This window comes from Bombus terrestris, chromosome 14 (assembly GCF_910591885.1).
Source record: "Bombus terrestris chromosome 14, iyBomTerr1.2, whole genome shotgun sequence".
In the NCBI taxonomy this organism is placed as follows: domain Eukaryota; kingdom Metazoa; phylum Arthropoda; class Insecta; order Hymenoptera; family Apidae; genus Bombus; species Bombus terrestris.
In genome coordinates, this window is record NC_063282.1 from 11,494,708 (window position 1) to 11,515,664 (window position 20,957).

The 20,957-nt window shown below is 32.6% G+C and overlaps 1 long non-coding RNA gene across 1 annotated transcript; it reads right to left on the reverse strand.

Annotated features, from left to right (window-relative positions):
- Nucleotides 1-8,880: 8,880 nt before the first annotated feature.
- LOC125386333 lies at nucleotides 8,881-12,329 on the reverse strand. The gene is made up of 2 exons (XR_007226384.1): nucleotides 11,453-12,329; nucleotides 8,881-10,300 (listed from the first exon to the last, which is right to left on the reverse strand). It is a non-coding gene; the product is annotated as an uncharacterized LOC125386333 (long non-coding RNA).
- Nucleotides 12,330-20,957: the final 8,628 nt, after the last annotated feature.

Below are 20,957 nucleotides of genomic sequence, written 5' to 3' on the forward strand. Positions count from 1 at the left end.
TAGAACCTTGAGAATTTCATTCTACATATGTATATGTATACCAAGAACTTCGTTAGTAGCAATTTTCTTAATGTTGTGTATATTTTATGAAATATATTCATTAGTTTCATAATTAATTAATTAGTTTTTAGAAAGACGTCGAATGTACATAATGGAAATGTAAAAAATGAATAATCAGTCGTACCATACATAATTCTTAAAGGCTAAAATAATTAACATGTTTTATTTAACATTCCATATATAATGAAGTAATATTGAATTGCAAAGAAATAATGATTTTATGTGATACCAAAGAGAAAATATTCGAATGAAATATATAAATGAAATGTTTTTTCTCTTAACACACGTCTGTTTTACTATACTTCATGCAAATTAGAATTCACGCATGATCGAATAATTATTTGATAAGTATAGACATAACTAGGAAATTTTGTACGCAAAATATCTTAAAAAAAATATAAAAACAAGATAAAATTAAAAAAAATTGTAATTTATAACTGCGATGGATTGAGAAAACATTTATTACAAAAGTGAGCAATTTGTAAGTTTCGAACATAAAATGGGGGAAAGCTAAATTAGTCTTTTTATTTGAATGTGAGAGTACACCGGATATCGAGCTATCGGGAAGTTAATGAGAGGTTTTTTTCACTCGGCTAATTGAATTGGCTTTCTTGACATTCCTACGGTGCGGCAGGAATACTTGGCTTCGTAACTTGCTTAAACGGACGACGCAACTAACTTTAGTTGTGATGACATATACACAGACGTTTCAATTAAGTCTTCAGTTTCATTTACCCCCTGACGATTTGGCGCGTCACCCAAAGATATTAGTTCATCGAAACCCTTAAAATATCCCATTTCAGACCCGCTGTGTACACTTGTGTACACGTGTACAATAAAACGAGAACTGATGGGTTCTACATTTATAAACACAATAAATACAAAAAAGTTTATACTTCTTAATATAAATACAAAAAGGGGTATAAATACAAAAAAAATTTTCCAGAAAGGTATTATCGACTTCGAAATGGGCTGAAAAATGAAAAATAATTTTCTTTGTATTCATACAAATAAGGTGCGCGAAAAAGTATGACATAGTTTCTATTTCGTCTATATTTTACTTACATACATATGCAAAAACGGTTAACATTACTTATTGACCTACTAAACAGCATATTCAATATACTACAACCTTTTCGAAAACGGTGGTAAATGCCGTAAAATACTTTAGCGCCATCCTATAAAATTTCAACTCATTTATATTCATATTATTCAAATTTCAACAAGTTTATATTTAATTTTATTAAATCGAAATATATTATAGCACAAAGTTACATAGAACATTTTTTAGTCTTGGCCAAACTGGAAAACGTTATTTATATCCGAACTGATAGGAATTACAATTAATGTATATATTAATAATGTATAAGTTAACAAAATTATGTGTATACCAAACTTGTCCCTAATTCAAGATACAATTGTTACAATTACTGATGTTATGCAAATAGAAGTGGAAATAGGCTATATATTAATAGTATTTTTAATTTGGCCTCGCCTTCGAAAAGATTGCAAATGACGGTAATTTATTTATATCGATTTATTGTATGTTTCAATTCTTAATTCTTATTAAGGAACAAACAACTGTATAGGCTGCCCAGCTCTGCATGCGAATAACCGTGATAGAGAAGTATATTTCTATAACTTAATAATTCCGCTTTGTAAGTAACATTCGTTCCAATGTTTTCTGCGACGTAAATACGAGTTGAAGCTTATATTGAGAAGCGCAACCATCGAACAATTTGCTCATGCGGAGCAAGTTATTATAATAGCGCTCGCCTAGGCTGCTGTAGATGAAAAAGGAATTAAAAATGAACGTTCAAAAAATCCAATCATAATTTATGGCGATGAAACAATATACGATGACCCAGTAGATTTATATAAAGACTAACAGTAAGAGATAGTTGCAATGCCGGAAGTGTGTTCTTTAATAGCATTCGAAGTCTTAATATTCAATAGAAAGATCTACTTAAATCAGTTTCTGCAATAATTGAAAAAGATATTAAAAACGGGTCTATGAAAGTACGGAAGAAATGTTGTTTTTCATTATCGGAAGAGCTGGGCAGTGGCAAATCGTTCATTTTAAAATTGCTTGTCGGACCTGTTAAACGCTGATATAATCCTGCAGTCGACGCGATAATAAAATCGTCTATTATCGACGTAACTTCTTTAACTAACGTTATGAGCCGTCAAATATTCGAAAAAACTGCATTCTGTTTTCTCTTTACCCACTGCGAAAGCCACTGCTTTGACCTATATACCTGACTATTGATGGTATCAATAATCAGCGATATAAATAATATCTTATGAAAATTTGCAAGTAATTCATTTAAGACTGCAGGAATTCGAGATCAATGAAAAACTGTTTAAAAGCATAAATGTACTTCTCCTTGGTGACGTCATGCAACTATCTTCAATGGAAGGGCATTGATGTTTTATACAACTACAGCGGTGTGCAGCAAAGATTAATTATAGCACCAATTTTCATTCTACGAATTCACCATTAATATAATATGCAAAAAGATGATTATCTTAGACTTGGCAATATATAAATTACACGCAATTGTATTAAATAGGATTGTAATTGATTTTAGCGGAAAAGATTTGCAAAGAGCCAAAACTACGTCACCGTTGGTCGTATGTAAGGTTTAAACGACCTAGTCATATCTGATTTAACACCGAACATAAATTCTCAATAAACCGCATGACGAAAGTGCACTTGCAAATATACACAGGTTACGACGACTTCTTTCACAAAGAAACTGTTGCAATCTATTTCTTACAACCAATATGTAATGAAACGACCCAAGTTTGCTTAAAGCGATACGACACGGGTCAAGTCAGCTTTGAGCGACCAGCCTATGTACAGAAGCACACGATGTGCGCTTCCAGAGGCAATTTTGTAAAAAAAACTCCAATTTCACATCGCTTCCAGCGACGAATTTGTAGATAAACGACCAGACAGAACGCAATGTAATCGGTGAAAAAATTTTTCAATCGAAACTGATCGGTGGAGTACCCCTACAAGATGCAGGAGGTTTCATCCCGATAACTCATTCCAATTGTGAGTAATCGATAAACATACATAAAAATTGTATACATTTTTGTAAAAAAAGTAGTTTACAAAAAAACGAATGCAAAAAATATTGTAATTGGACGAACGGAAGAACGTGCCCGACGAGATGCAAACGGAATCACCTTTATTGGTCAAGGCACCTCGGAGAATTCGAAGAAATATATAAAAAAAATATACGCATAGAATTGAGATATCTTCTGTCTTTTCTGAAGTCTGCATAAAAGAGGGGGAGGGGGTTTCTCATTGAGAAATCATCGATTCTCATTATGAATTGAATACAACCGATCGAAGCGTTTACGCTACAAAGCGTTATTATACGTAAAAAAAGTAATAAAATATATAAATATATAATATATAATACGAAGCGTTAAAACATCCATAAACCACATATTAGTGATTATAAGAAGTTCAATGTTCAGAAATAACAAGAGTTAAATTGATTACATTAACAAATTTTTAACGAGACTCTTATCCGAGTAAATTTTTGAAATGTTTGCGTGTTGCATAATAACCTACTTTACCACGAAAAACGCGGCTGTTATGAAAACTCAAATGTTATTGAACATAGAACGATTAGTATAGATGCCGTTAGTATAAATGTGGAACACTTAACGATCAATCTACAGTTTCAGTAAAGATAATTAAAGCAATTGGAAGCTACCATCGTAATATTGATTAACAGTAACCGTTGTCAAGCACCCTATGTAATTCAATAAGAGGATATAATTCAATAAATATCCCGTTCGAAATAAGCTTTAAAAAATCGTCTTCGATATCCCATATTTTACAATTATCTTAAATAATAGTAATCTGTATACATATATATATATATATATATATATATATATATATATATATATATATGCATATATGTAAATATCTATACAGAAATAGCGATCAATTATGATTAATAATCCGATTTATAGTACACAAAGACAAGAAACCGCTCGTTAGGAAGATCAAATTAATCGTTAGAGATTCATTCTCGAATATCTAGAAATCGTAATAATACCGTCGTGGTTGATGCAATAATACGTTTCGGAATACCGCTCTATACTCATACCAAAAGAGAATAAACCGAATTGCTATAGTTTATAAAGAAAAACTTAAAATTTCCATTTTTAGCTTTAAAAGCTACTGCTGTTTGGTACAAGTATGGGTTATTAACATATTTATTATCATCCCAAAATTACTAATTGCTAATTATGTGCATAGCAACATTTCTCGGCTAATTATATCTCATCATTTCATCGTCGATGCAATCAGCATCTTGTTATTACATAATCACACTACTAGCGACCGATTTATTAGTAGTTGTTCAATAGTTGTTTCTATTAAACTTGAACACGAATGAAATCCGGTTACTGTGGGTTAACGCAAGATAAACGAATTGTTTCCGAACAGATAAAAACAAGAATAAAACACTAATTATAGGAGAAACAAATAGAAGGAAGAAAAGGAAAAAATTAAACAAATTCGATCGCGTCCCGCATTGTCCAGATCAATTGAGAAGCCATGGGTGGCCAGCTTATTGCTTTGCTACCGTGAATTTGTGAAATTAAGAGTGACGCATGGGTGACGATGTCCTGCAGAGAAATTAGGAGTTTGTCGCAAGTCGCTAAGCGGAATTTATCGTTTCTGTGGGATCAACCGATTCCGTGGGACCCTCGCCGACTGTGAAAGGATTCTTCAATTTATGCAAGGGGTGTGTAGAACGAGCAGCTGACGACTGAAACGTTGCGAGACCGTTTTTTCTCGATCGATAAAATTGTAAGTCAGATGATGACTGTTTGATAGATGCGGGAATAGGGGACGGCAAACGGATCGGAAATTTATTTTTCGACCGGTTTGGCAGATCGTATCGCGATATTCGACATTCGCGACGATTTTCTGTCATTCTTTATGAGATTGAATTAAAATTATCCAAATGATAATATTCTTTACCAATGAAAGATGATACTCACGATATGAGAATTACCGTGAGACGTGTAATAATTGATTGCCAAAGCGAGGAGAACCCCCCCCCCCCCAAAAAAATAATTAAAATGTAATCGATATGAATACGATTCTAAGCATATATGTATATCGAAACAAAAAACAATGTAGAAAGAGCAGCTAAATATTAGCTTTTACATACATACATATGAACTTTTTAAAGATAGTGCTAACATTACTCATAATTTTGCTATTTAATCCATACACGAGCGAGGAAGATTAATCTACACAACATATGGTGCTTTTTCATCCTTATCCGTGCCCTGACGTAAGGTAAACAAAGGCAGATGTTGTTATCAAATATGGTAAAAACCAATCAAGTCAAAAGTGAAAATGTATCTTTTGAATTTTTATATCACAAAAGTATATATTTAGTTTCTTTTCACCGATTGAATAGAAAGTTTATGATAGAGAAATAGAAAACTCAGGAGATGATAGGAAATTAAAGGAAATGTGGAGAAGTACATTGCTCATTAATTATGAACAAACAATTATGAACATTGTTTATTAACATCAAATAGATATGAAAGGCTATATTACTTATACTATTCTGTACTTAAAAAGAATAGTTTGAAAAATTCCGTACGATATCATGCGTATTATCACAATAAGATAAGTTAACAATTTATGACGGAACTCGATTAATAAAACTTAGTTGGACGAATTGCAGAAGTTGGCAGGCTGCAGTAAATTTTTCATTTATTTTATTTGTTATTATATTTATAAAATTTTAGAAAAATTCCCTTTATGAAAGTAAAAATGTAAAAAATGTATTATAGTCTTCTTGCAGGATAATTAATTTATTATTAATTAGTAATATAAGCATTTTAATAAAAATCAGTTTGGTTGCTTAAATATTGATAAAAGCGATTTCTACAAAAAATGAAAACTGTTTCATAGAACACATTACTCCATCTACTTGATCATAAATGTATTAAACAGAGGACCAAGGAAATCGATGCGAAACACGCTTGATATTTCATAAGCAAAAGTAGCAAAAAGAAATTTAAGTTAATAAAGTATCGACCGTCCAAAATTGTTATAAATAAATATTTATCAAACAATCATAAATATAAATTAATTTGATATATTATACATACTATATTAATAGTTTATTCTCTTTTATGCTGGATCTCCCAAGGTATTTATCTACATCATAATTTGATTTTTAGATATTAATATATTATTTTTAAAAATAAGAAGAAATTACATAAATACCTTTGTATATTTCTAAATATATTTAAACATATAATTGAATTTTTAAACCTCAATGTTGAAAGCTACTAATTTAAATTCCTACCAGAAATATCGATACAAATACTTTTAAGTGCAATAAGACGTTCTCTTGTATGAGTATAGATGTCTATCTGTGATTTTAAATATTTAATTAGTTTTCACTTTATCATGTACTGGTAAACGAGATCAATGTAAATACATATGTACATACATTATTCATTCTCTGTAACCGAATAGTCGATGATATTATACATACGTGTGTATATAGAAAAAAATCAAAATATTATTTAGTTTAATCAAATAAATTTTTTCTTACAGATCTAATAACGTATCGTTTGTAATACGTTTCATAATTTTATTTTATAGTTAAGAATTTATTAAATAACAACAATCTTGTGGTAAACTGTTTCTTATTGTTTAAATATTAAATTTCTCTCCGCTGTAACCAATTTTCATAACTATCCATGCTAAAGCAATAATCGTGTTTATAATTCTATATTATTAATACTAACTGCGAATTTATAAAAGAATATTTTGGGAAAGACGTTATAACGAATATAGCGACATGTGAAGATACTTTTTAACACCTCATATAAAATACTAACCAATATACTAGAGAATAAGTATTAAACGAATTTTGAAAATATCGTTAATTTGTATTATGAAAAAGTGCGTTACGAAAAATCTTACACATTTTACATTTATCGTTATTCGTTCAGTACTCAGTTCTAACATAAACTAAACTAAACTCTAAACTCTAAACTAAAAACTATTAACTATTATAAAATAAATAACAAATTATTTGATGACAGTACATTAGACAGTAGGGATTTAAAAAACATAGATTCATGTGTACCTATGTAATATTTAAGTTAACAAAGAAACTATCGATTTTCAAGAGTAGGTAAGTAAGGAACTGTGTACAGTCTTTAGCAAAAATGCAACGATTTACCATTGTGTTAAGTACTTTTCTAGAAGACACTAAGTAGGCAGATACTTGAGGTACTTCATCTAAACTTATGCACATGAATCATTAAAGATAATACAAACATTCAGAAACTGTTTTCCACCGTCTAGTTCACTGCAAATATTTCACAAGCATCGCGCTACTCAACAGGTTTTTACACTAATCGCAATTTAATTCGTTATAATTTCTTCTTGATTGTGTTCTGTAATTGACGCTGCTTGCAACATTAATATCTCTTCTGTGAAATTCGTTTAATTAATGATTACTTATTATGCGTTTGCTTGATTATATGGCAAGAATACAAGTTTGCACAAACTTTCGCAATTCTTTATATTGCACTATTGATTATCTTCTACTAATTAAGTTCCGCGAAACATAGCTGTCCCTAATTCACTGAATGTAACTTATCTTGTTTGCATAGATAACTAAAGTCTTACAGTAAAATAGAATACATATGATAGCGTAAAAATATCAATAATGTTAAGATCTGTTATTGTCGAACGATATTAAAACAAATAATAAAATAGTAATTATAACTGCAATAAAATTGAAATATAATATAAAATAATTTGATGAAAAATACGTAGCAGAGGAGTTATCGCATAAAACATACGATGATAAATTAAACGAATAATTTGAGACGACGTTACGTATCATATACATTACAATGAGCGTTTGTGTTTATGCAAAATTATTCAAATATTAAAGGAAATGCAAAATTATTAAAGGAAAAGTCATCCCAACAAAACAACAGTTAGCGTGAAATCTAAGATTTTATCGCTGTAATTATGGTTATACAATAATAAATGTAACAATATAAGCTCAGAAATTATTCCAATTATCTATTGTATGTAGAAAAAGGTCATAATGTGAAATTGCCAAGTTTGTAAAAATGTGGAGAAATAATAAAAACGCTGTAATATTATATTAACCGTGGAAATTAAGTTCCTATCTTTTAAAAATATAACAGCGGAATATTCTTACGCGTTAATGTAAAATAATAAAGCATTTATCGTAGTTTGTTAAATTTTTGTATATTCATATTATATATAAGTATAATACAACTGATCCGAACGAAAGACAAATATATGTTATATCTTGTTTATCGAATGTAATGTTCACGCTTCCTGAAACACGCGGTTTTCAAAAAAATTGCGAGACGAATGGTACAGTGTCGGTTAATACTCAGTCGAGAAGAATGAAAACGCGTTAGAGAACGCACTGATGCATCAAATCGTGAAACAATTTTTCCAGATAGGCTTTTTCCTTCTTTTTTCTCGTTTGCAAATGTTGACGCGCTACTTGGTACGTGGAATTAGATAAGAAACTGTCCGATATAACGTGTCATAGTCATAGCCTAATAACTTACCATCAAGAAAATTCGCACGAATCCTTGCGTGTTATTGAGTTTCGCCGATAAATCATTCTGCTAGAAAGTTTAATCACTTTGAGGTAATAAATGCGACAAAACACTGCATAAATGCCGAGTAAAACAAATATTAATGATGAACCTTAAATAATAAATGGATAATGAAATTTTCATAAAAAGTCTGAAACTGAAGCTGTTGGCCTTTTATTCTTTTTCCATTGTAGTAGAATGTACAGGATGTTTTATCAGTGATAGTACAATTGGGCGATTCTACCTTTATTACAAAGTAATACAATTTATCGTTATCGTTACTTAATACTATACTTTTCAGTATCCATTACAATAAATATAAACGTGTTATACAAATATTTAAAGTAAATTTTTGATCGAAAATGTCAAAATTCCATGTCTTTCATTTACTTTTTCGTACAAGATCGCCTTTCTATTTGACCATACATATTTGAATTATGGGAAAGGCTGGATATTAAATCGTATAATCCAATCGACAGACGTTTAAAGTAATTCACTTTATATTTTACGCGTATCTTATTATCATCTATTATTAGCATCTCATTTCGCATGAAACAAGGCGAATACAGTTATGGAAAATACGCAGAAAAAACAGAGGAAAATCGAGCGAAAAGAAGAGTAACGTTAGATAGAACCGCAGAACACTATTTACTTCATTCATTGCTGTAATCCATAGCTAATTATGAAAATTTAATCGCCTAGATGATATATCCTACGAAACACAAAAGTGTGAAAGGTATATACCAACGGTGTTAATATATGCGAGTATCTTTTAAATCCGATGAATTCTGGTGTCTAGAGAGATAATAACATTTATAAAATTCTACGATAATCTACGATATATTTAAAGCGTATACTTGTGTGACAGCGAAACTATAAATTTGCATAAATATTCGCGGTCTGACTATAACCACGTTTACGTTATTATGCACACAGTTAGGTTGGGATTATGAGGTCAAAATAGTGGATAAAAAACATGATAAAAAATCTTTTACGTAACTTTTTAACTATAGAACAATCCTCGATATCTTTACTTGAAAATGTTTTGATCGTGTAAATGTGAAATGTCGTGTAACAAGGAAAACTAAAATTGTTATTTGAAGGGATTCGGCTGTTTCATATTAATCGGATAAATCTCGGTATCAATCGAACGAAAGAACGAACGAACGGGCGATCGGATAAAGTTAGCAGACGCAAGCGGAAGGAGTAACGGATCATTGTGAGAGGCAACGTAGTAAGGAAGAAAAAACGGAGAAAAGGAGGGGGCACCAACGTGGTTCCTGTGGCCGTGTAGCAGCGAGTAGCGAGGAGCGAGCATCAGCCGAAGACAGAAGCAGCACTCGCGTGCCCTGTTCTTCGCTTGCCAATCCTGTCTGTATCGTTTCGAATGTACAGTACCGGAGTACCGGTTAGACAACCACACCGTGGCTAAGTGCTGTGAACTTACTTCCGACAGGGATTTTAAGCTGGTCCTTTTTTTCTACGATTGACACGCAACTGGTTTCAAATTCCGCGTCCCTGATCATGTTCGCCTGAGTCTTCTTCGCGAACCACGGGGACTTCTGTCACTCTGCAAATCGATCTTCAATCAATGATTCGGGTAAGCAACATCTTAAAATGTTTATCGACATACAAATATTTTATGGTTAAGTGTACATACATCACAATAACAGGAATGCTTGGCATAAAAGTAATCGTTCGATACGAATGCCTTATTCGATCGATAATTGGTCGAATTTGGATTTCAATTGGTGTTACTCTACCGCGTATTTTGAACCATTTTCAACCTAATCGAGTTTTTCTATTTTTAGCAAATTTCAGTTTGAAAGAAATATGAAAGATTCGTTTGGTTAAAACATTAGGTCTTAGTCGTATGATATTAGAATATTACGTAGTTTTAATACGTGTCTTTTAGATCCTACGTTTTTCCTAAATAGTGAGCAATATATATTATATACATACATGTATATATGTAACTGAACAATCGAGACGTTAAATCAATTACCGTGATAGTCCTGCCCCAGAATATGATCTGCTTAAAATAATGCGAATTCTCTCATGATACACATACTGGTTTCTTACTATTGCATTATGTACAAGGCTCCAAGAATTCATCCACTTTACGTTATTTGTAATTCTTATAGGCGTATCACTCGCAATCGTAACGTTTTCATTAATTGTAATAATCGTCTAAATGTTATAGCATGACGAATGCGTCGAAGGAGCGCTTTGCACGCTACGTACATAACACGTATCTTGCATTCATTCGCAAACGCGTCAATTAAAATTAAGCTACAAGCTGAAACGATTCGTAGATTTGTTCATGCCATAAAGCGTAAACTATGAAAATATTAAAACTGCAATTTTAAAGCCTTTTCATGTCGATCATCATTATTTATAAGAAACATTTTGGTCTCTGATAAGCAACGGAATCAATCGATAATAGATACGGATAGATCTTTAGGATTATGATCGATAAACCAATTTTTGTTTTATCGAATAGCAGATTTAAAAAAAATATTCGACATTTAACATAAATATAAATTAAATTAAATATTGTACGATGATAAATATGGAATCGAGTAATACGATCGAATTTTAGAAATATGTAATTGTTTATCACAGGGAAAATAAATTACATTTAAAATGCGTATTTAGGTGTTCTAATAAGCAAGTGAGTTTAATTAAAATATTCGAAACTCGAGTACCCGAGTGTTATTACCTTGGAAGTACATGCTAAAAAGTAGAACAGAGAGATTTATCGATCTATCAGTCTTGTAAATATTAACATCTTTGGTACGAGCCTCGACTACATTACTCGACAGCCGCCAAATATATCCCTACGACCGAGCCTCGACTAAAGTCAACAATACAATACGCTACGGCTACGCATCGCTCTTGCTCGCAACCGTTAAATGACACTACGCGGCAGTCGAGCGCCACACTATATCGTAGAGGTCAGCAGTTATGATAAATCTGTGATACAATCGAATCGTAGGATTAGTAATCGATAAAGTGAATTGTCTTTACACTATATATTGGGGTATGTAAGCATCCAGTATAATATATATATTCGATTGTATCACAGATCTACATATATATGCGATATTATAAACTGGAACGATAAAAGATCATTCACCAAAGAAACAAACAACGTGTCAGATCGTTCAAATCGTATTTCTTATAAATATTTATCAAAGTATTAAATGATCAAGACATATCGCATTATGTATTGTATATTGGTTTCTACATGCAAAAATTAAATATGGTGATACGTAGTCAGAAAATAGGCATGCACATAAGTAAGTATGTACCTTGAACGCGATCGCAAACAAAAGGTCAAGAACGATCTTTGCCAGTTATATTTAAAATAAGCAAATATCGGAGATATTCAGAGAAAGGTAGAAAGACTGGGCAAGTTACTATAGAGTGCTTCTGATACCCACGTGCATTACAGAAATGGCAATAACCAATGGAACCAGTTATAAATCGGCTGGAACGTTAATGCAGGCCTTTGTGAATCGCGAAAGAGAAGCTTTTCAACCACGCCCACATGCGAAACTCGTTCATTCCCGATCCTATTATTTTCTGCTATTTCCATCGAAAAGGAAAGACAAATTCGGAAAAATGAAAAAGAAAAAATAATTTCAAAAGGAAAATTTAACATTCACATAGAATTTCTTTCAATCTGGGAATGGAAAAATGATATTCACACGCTCGTAACTTTCCATAATTTGTTCCAATTATATTTTGATGTCATTTTACCATTCGCAGCCTGAGAGAAATTTCATTATAGAAAAATTATGAATATCGAAATTTACTTCCAATCATGGTACATATCCAATTCTCTATGTACAATTGTTTACCTTCTTCGTATACGAGTTCGTTACGCGACATTTTATTTTTAAGATTGATATTAACACACCAACGAGCGCAGAAATACTATTAAATACACGCATGTGCACCAGTTGGTTAGTTCTGTAATTATAGAACTAATCAAATATCGTAGTACATAACACTTATTAGCCTTAAGTAATACGAGAAATATTGATAAATTATAAACATAATAATAAGATACAAATAAATATTCCTTATATATGTATGTATGTATATACGATGTGTGTGTGTGACGTTTCAATCCTTTATAAAGCATTCCGTACGAAATAAATATTTACGGGCAATTATTTATTACTTTTATTATATTTTGTTCTTCGATAGAAGTAATCAAATATATAACGATAAAAAATTGCAATGATCGATATTATATAGTGTGTTTACTACGTCAGGATTCATTTACTGTCAGGAATGCATTAGTAAAAATTTCACATCGAGTGAGTGAGTGACTACTTACAAAATAAGCAACGCTATCGGAGAAATGAATGGTCATTTACGTGGAACGATGACCGGTACATTTTGCCTCTCTATAAGGACGTGACTGTTGATCGCTGATTACGTGAAAATTATTACAGGAAACAAACGTCCAAGCTATGCTTATAAGGACTAAGGAAATTATTATGTAAAAGAAAGTACAGGAGCCGTACTGATCCATTTATTGAATGATTTCATTAGTGTTTGAGTATCGCAAAGGTATATTTGATACACTTCACTGCCTTTCTTTGCCATCCGCACTTTCACGCGAAATTATTTCAATAATAATTCGAAAGTTATCTTTATCGGATCTATTTTATAACTAATAATAAAATAAGATTCAATATGCGATTTTTGAATCTTCCTTTTTTAGAATTATATCATGGTATAGTATATAACATAGATAAGGATGTAGTATAAAGAATTCAGTGTAGTCTTATATGTTTTCCATATCGGGTCGGTTAAATACGAAGAAATATTCTGCTATCATTTTACTGTTATATTTACACAGAAAGGATCACGTAACATTCTGTGACACTCGACATATAAAAAAAGAAAATGATGAATTCGTCGCTACACGCCACAATGTTGCATTCTATTGCGTTAATTTTCTTTTTTTTCTTTTCGTGCGCTTCGTTGCATTCAGGAAATGCATTTCCACTTCCTCTACGATCGATACCAACATCTAAACTAGATCTTCGCATGATTTATAAAATAGGATGTTGAAACGTTGCGTAAATCTCACAATCTGGGTCAGTCAAACGAATTAATAAAATCATTGAAACTTAAATAGAAACGTAAGAGCAGTATCGCTGATCCGTGTTCACGGATTATAAATCCATCGAGTACCTTTCTTAATTCTGCAGCTAGCAGCTGCGTTAAATTAATACGAAATATTCATACTGTTTCGTAATAGAAAAGTCACTTTCGCAGCAGAATTTCTTTCGCTAGCAGGTTTCCATCTAATTGTCGTTAATTACACTGTCATTTGGTGGAGGAACTGACAAGGAGGAAAGCATGTGTTCTTTCACATTATTCAGTTTAATTTTGCGAACTGCAAGAACATTTTATATCGAGCTTAAATTACACGAATAAAATGAAATTAAATTAAATTATGTGTCTTTAGATATCACAAGGTGACAGAAAAATTGGAAAATATCGCGATCTTTTCGTGTATTCCTATAAAGTTTCTATGTTTTCACGTTCAACAATCGCTATTATTTGAAATGTATTGCTTTTAACGGAGCAAAAGGTGTTGCCTGTTTAAAATTATCATAATCGATTAAATTTTATTCTTAACACGAATAATGTAATTAACTTCGAGTTAATTCGCTACATTGATACAATTTTTGCTTTGCTAGTTTTATACAATGGAATATAACATTAGATAGAATTGGTAGCTTGGAGATTTATTTTTAGTAACGTTATATTACACTTGGCAAGAAGGGAAAGAGACACTAGAAACTAAGATCAATGATCTGCGAAACGATCGTTCAGCTCTGAATCTTCCTGTGGATCGTCGTCTTTTCAACGCGGTTTGACTTTCTTCCGCAGTTAATTATATAGCTTCCACACTACTTTCCTTGGTTGTTAGTGCAATTGTTGTCCATCACATAATTACATTCCATTTCCATCCGTACCGCAGATTACTTTTTCATATTCCACATCTATTAACGTTAAAATTACCGACCGGTAATATGTATCTAACTATATTATACGTAAACGATTTTAATTAAAGTAATATAAGAAAAATATAAACAAATATTTCTCGTAGTTTTGTTGTCGACATTCAAATTACGAATACGAGAAAGAAATGCCTGAATTGCAATACTTATAATTACCACACCGCTTGTTTATGTATCTAGAAAAAGAACTCGTTCATCTCAACTTGCATTTCATACGTTCACCATAGTTGTACCAGCGGTTGCGCATGTTTTTTTATTAATGATATATTCCAGCAAAGTGGTAACAAAAATCAAATATCTTTTTTTATGTAACAGTTTTCATGTTGGTTTCTTATAAAACGTAACACCAACATACGATACACACAGGTAGATTATCTTAATACTTAGAACATCTGTCATATTTTTCCTTTCCGGTTGTCACTATTCTTTTCATCCTAGCTACCGTAACGTGACACCACATACTTCTGTACCACTCTTCTACATCCTACTTGAAGGAAAAAGCAACCGAGATATAAACTAGCAACGGATTCAAGTTAATTAGATTCTGAAGTTTATAAATACGTAGACGATAATGGATTACATTCACTACAAAAAGGAACTGAACTATAAAAATAAATCGGATAAGGAAGCATAACGAGAGTTTCCTGAGATCTATTCATCATGAGTCTATCCATGAATACATTCCCTGACGTTGTTCGGCCTACACATCCAAATGATCGTGGGTGTTTCATTTCCATAGAAAGGAATCGCGATTGCATTCATCGAGAATTTTCAGTCATTAGAAGACCAGTGTAATTATCGACGCGACTCGTTCCGTAGGAAGTGTATTGCACAATTTACACTTTGCGATGAGTCTGATCCATTCAACTATCCAGTCAGAACTATGTCTGTCCTATCAGTCCGCCAACGTTGCAATTGAATTTTCCCGGCACGCTGGACACGCGTAATAGAGCGGTACTTCGTGGTTCGTTTGGAAATTTCGATCGTTAAAAGAAATTGTTACTCGTCTGCCTTCCGTTCACCGTCTTAAAGGAGTCTTTTTTCAACCGAGCAATGGCTCGTTGAATCGCTATTGCCAGGTTTTCTAGGCGGTCTGATTATCACTATGGCAAAGCGCTGCTAAAAGCTACCTACCAATAATTTCATAACGCCGCGCCGTGCCACGTCGTTTTTATGAATCTTTCTTCCACGCAGAATGTTTTTTCTAGATAAGTAGAATGGGTGAAAGTGTTGTTTAAAACATATGGAACGATTAAGGAAAAGAAGTTATAAATTTTACTGAAATATTCAAAACAGTTTCGTACGATATTTGCGCTAATTGCATACTGATTTGAATCTATTAACCGAGAAAGACGAGTTAATTCGTCGTTCGGATTCTTTATTCAAAGATTCTCCATGTCTTTACGTGCCTACCTGGTTGGTAAGTAATATCAAACTATTCGGTTTATTAAGATACTTATAAAATTGTAAATTCTAACTGCGAAGACTCGTATACTTTCTAAGAAACGCAAACTTAAATTTTACTATATATGTAGAGTCGCTGTCGTCCGAAATTAGAACATGCAATTTCAGTAAGGTAATTCAATGAAGTGTATCGTGTATCGATATCGTGTTTCTCCTCCAATAACATTTGAAAACCAGTAAACCGTGAATCGAGGATCTGATAACACGTCTAGGAATCAGTATCGTGACTAGATTGTATGTATGTGTAGTATCCTTACCGATTTTTAAAGATCAAGATTTGCTACAAGTATCACTTGAATTTTATAGGAGCTGCTAAATAAGGAATTTGTATTTATATTGTTAATTAATATAATTTCGAACGTTCATTCGAAAGTAGAGATGCAATACGATGAAATTTAAAATCGGAATATTTTTCAACAATCTTGTAAATATTCTGACTTCATGAGAATTCTTGCATTTTACATCACAGGCAGCTAACCGACGCGACGAATACAATAGGAAGTACGTTATGTGAATTCGTCAAGCACGAGATTTCCGACCGGAAAATTACCGCGAGAAACTAAATATCAAACTTCCTGGATAAATAATGCTAATAATTAATCGTAATACTTGCAAATTTTCTCGCTTTCAACGATGTTAATTGCGCCGAATTAGACTTTTTATTAAAGCGAGTTTCTTTCTCAGGCACAACTTATATTAAAAGTGTAACATTTGACGGAGGAAATAACCAACTATATTACTTTTTATTTCGTTTCTTCATATGTAGCGGATGGAAATAGTATTAAGTGGTATTTGTTCAATAATTCACATTCCTCCTACGGCTGATTAATAAGAAAACTATAATGGTCGTGTTCGAGCGTAGCGAGTATGGAAGCAAATAGTGGTCAAAGGTTGGAAAGTAGGGCTTCGCATTATTGTGGAATTAGCACACTTTTACGGAGTCACCGATGGCACCGACACGACGCAAATTCTATGCATCTTTTAAAACGCTGTGCACGTATGTTTTTTCAACAGTCACGTAATGATGATTTAGATGAAGTAATCTATTACTTTTTATGCGTAACATACTGAATTCACCGATGAATCGCCAATTTCAAAACAACTTTACAGAAATTAAAACGAATTATTGCAAGCAAAATATGTACTCTTTATCAGATAATAAGCACATACGGTGTAATTTGTGAAAAAATAGCTCATCTTCACAGTTGTTTGTTCGGGTACTCGGAATTTATTACTATAAAATCTCTGCTAACTTAAAATCATACGAATGATAGAGAAATGGACACCATCGTTGAGGGAATGTTTCTCACAAGAATCTGTAATAAGAACAACAACGGTTTCGACTGGCCACAAACTTCCATTCATACATGGTTTAAAATATCGTAAATTCAATTGCGATCCTTAGTAACGTGACACGTACGATTCGTGAGATGGATTGCGGAAATGTGAAAAGCAAAATACGAAAAAAAATCGCAGCATGTTTGGCCGATTCATGCTGACCGCGATTTTTAACCGTTCACGTTCTTATCGAGGTATAGTCGACGTAATTCTTCGCGAGAATATGATTCTCTAGAAATGTAGTCCTCGAAGAAGAAACAAGACGGAGGAAAGAGAAAAAAGATGATGGTAAAAATGTGTCGTTCGTTGTTCGATGACGATTGTCATGGAGAAATGATCGCGAGGCAGACCGATAATTTCAATGTTCACCAGTACACGCTCCGTCGAAACGAATATTTCGCGGTTACCGGAATTAATATCGCAGTTCCATTCTGCACCGACAAACACCGATAACACGATATCGAGGAAGCATGATCCAATTTTATGTCGCGATGAACGATAAAAAAATATCAAACCACATAAAAAGGGCTTTATGCGGAAAGCGAAGTCGGTCACGGATTAGTTTGCGGAATCGTCGGGTGTTAGACCGTTGCTGCAGAGAAATTTTGCAGTTGATTTACACTGTCGCGCCGCTTAGCTGGATAATAAATGATACCGGCCACGATCGTAGCTTGTCGTATATCGTTATTCTAACCTGTCAATGGTTAAAGACAGGCTAACTTGTCATACGAATTCGCGTCGATCCTTTAAAGTTTATAATTTATTTACATAGGGTTCTCTAGCGCGTTTAACGTGCCGTTTCTCTTACAAATATGTATATTTTCATCCGAGGTATTTAAATACAAATTGTTACGCCACAAGTACGAGTTTCTATTTCGCCTATCAAAAGCATACGAGAGTAGTCGATGAATCATTCGTTCAATTATAATATAATCGATAGGTAATTTTATTTTATTTGATTTTTTACTAATTTCTTCTTAAAACGTGTATCCATGTGACGATAGACATCATCGATCCATCAATGACATGCATTATATACTGTTCCCTGTCATAGTGTGCAGCAAATCATCCTATAACACAAAATGGGACAAATATACTCCAAACACATATTCCATTGAGAAAATAAATAAATTATTAAAAGAGAATACCTAGATAAACAACAAGATAGGGTGCTTTCGTGATAAAAAGTAAAAGATAATCGATAATCTGCAGCTCTTTACGTAATTGCAGCAACCAGCTAGCTTCCCGTCAAATTATTGTACGGTACGGTAAATAGCTGAATTTTACGAACTACGATAATAAGCTATTATAATAAATATCATAGAATATTCCTGGCTTATTGTGCAAACTAGAACGCAAGTTTTCTTAAACAATGTACAATTATGTATATGTCTATACGAGATCGTGGGATCTGTAACTCCTTTGAAAAAGAGATCACATTTGAAACAATTAACGCAGATATCTAGTTCACAGTGGTATTGTTTAGAGTGGTACGTGGTTTAAACATTACGCAGCAGCAGTATAACCATTGATAGCACGCACTGTACCGTTACACCGTCACGCTGAAAGGATTAAGACAGCGGAACTGTGTATATGATTGGAAAAGCCTCTGACCTTTCACTTCATCTAGTTTGTCATTCGAAAGATGTTTAAGTCTAATATTACTGAATAGTGTAAAAATAACAAGTTCCTCTGTCCAATAATTTTTGTTCTAATTAATTATCTAATATATTACTCCTACAACACACGACCTCTGACCTTTCACTTCATCTAGTTTGTCATTCGAAAGATGTTTAAGTCTAATATTACTGAATAGTGTAAAAATAACAAGTTCCTCTGTCCAATAATTTTTGTTCTAATTAATTATCTAATATATTACTCCTACAATACACGACATTGGTTTATATATTCAAAGAATTAGAGAATTTCTGTGCTGTCCAGACAATGTGTTGAAAGTATTCAAAATTGAAATTCATGTTCTATATAAATTGCTCCTATAAACTAGTAACAAAAATGTTAACAGGTTTCGCAATTGACATAAAACACGAATGATTTACAAGGATTTTTAAGTACTTCCTATCTTGTACAGATTTACGTACAATTACAGTTAACTTTCGTCACTCCGTTTTGTGTTTTATTCAATTTATTTCATTATAAATGTCACTGTATCCCATATAGCGTCTATAATTACCAAATACCAATAGAACGTTTCATCATAGGAAACCACGTAAATTGCAACGAAGTAACCCTGACGAAAATGCGACATAATTGAAATTGATAGTCGTTAATAATGAAGTTTTCGTAGCCAATAACATGGTTGTAACTGAGAAGCCACGATGTTCGTGATTTGACCGGCTTATACACCACATTAGGCGTAGTCAAGTATTGTCCAAGTATAGTTGGTATTGTCAAGTATAGTTGAATATCATGATGCAGCTCGAAGAGACATTACTTTACAGTTGGGGTGACTCTAAGCCAATTTCACGTCGGGTTTCTTCGCTCTAATACCCCTATCGTACCACGTGACTTCCCTCATGGCAAATGACCATTGTTTAGCAGTGATACCATGCTCGAAGGTATCGATACCAACAATACCATCATCGTAAAATGCGATGGCAAATCGTTTGTCTTGTCAAAGAAACGAGATCATAATCGAGAACAATAAGTATGATCGATGGTACGAAATTGGCACTACTTTCGAAACGGATAGGAAAGAGATGTTCGCAGAAGAGAAATCATCGATCTGTGAAATTGACAGGATTCTCATATTCTAGGTCGAAGACACTGATCGCCAACTTTTTTTAGCAACTGCTGTTCTTTCGGATAAATGTTCAAAATTGGATCCGATATTTGAACAAAAGAAATTTCGAACAATGTACGTAAGTAGTACCTATACCTTCAGGAAGAATGAAGTTGAATTTGGTTGTATGCGATCGTTAAACAAAGCTTTTATGGAACGGCGGTACATTTGCTTCGTTTATAGAAGATATAAACGCCTTTTAACGTATTTCTTTCCTTTAAAAAACCGACATGACTTGTCATGTAAAATGTAAAGAAGTTTGAAAAATTTTGAAATTTCAGTAGAATTTTATTAAATTTTAAATAAAGGAGAGGCAAAGAGAGAAAGGAAGAGTGCAACAAAGTGTATTCTTTAAACAGAAGCAACCGATAAAGTTGCAAAAGACTACATATTTTTAAAGGAATTCAAGAAATATGAGAATAGATTATATGTAGGTGTAAATGTAAAGGGATTATGTGAAATTATAAATTATCAAATTTTACGATATACATATAGGTAATATATACATATAGTTAAAAGAATGGTTCTTACAACTTAGCACGGATTTACATTTAATTGGGCAATTCGGTGTT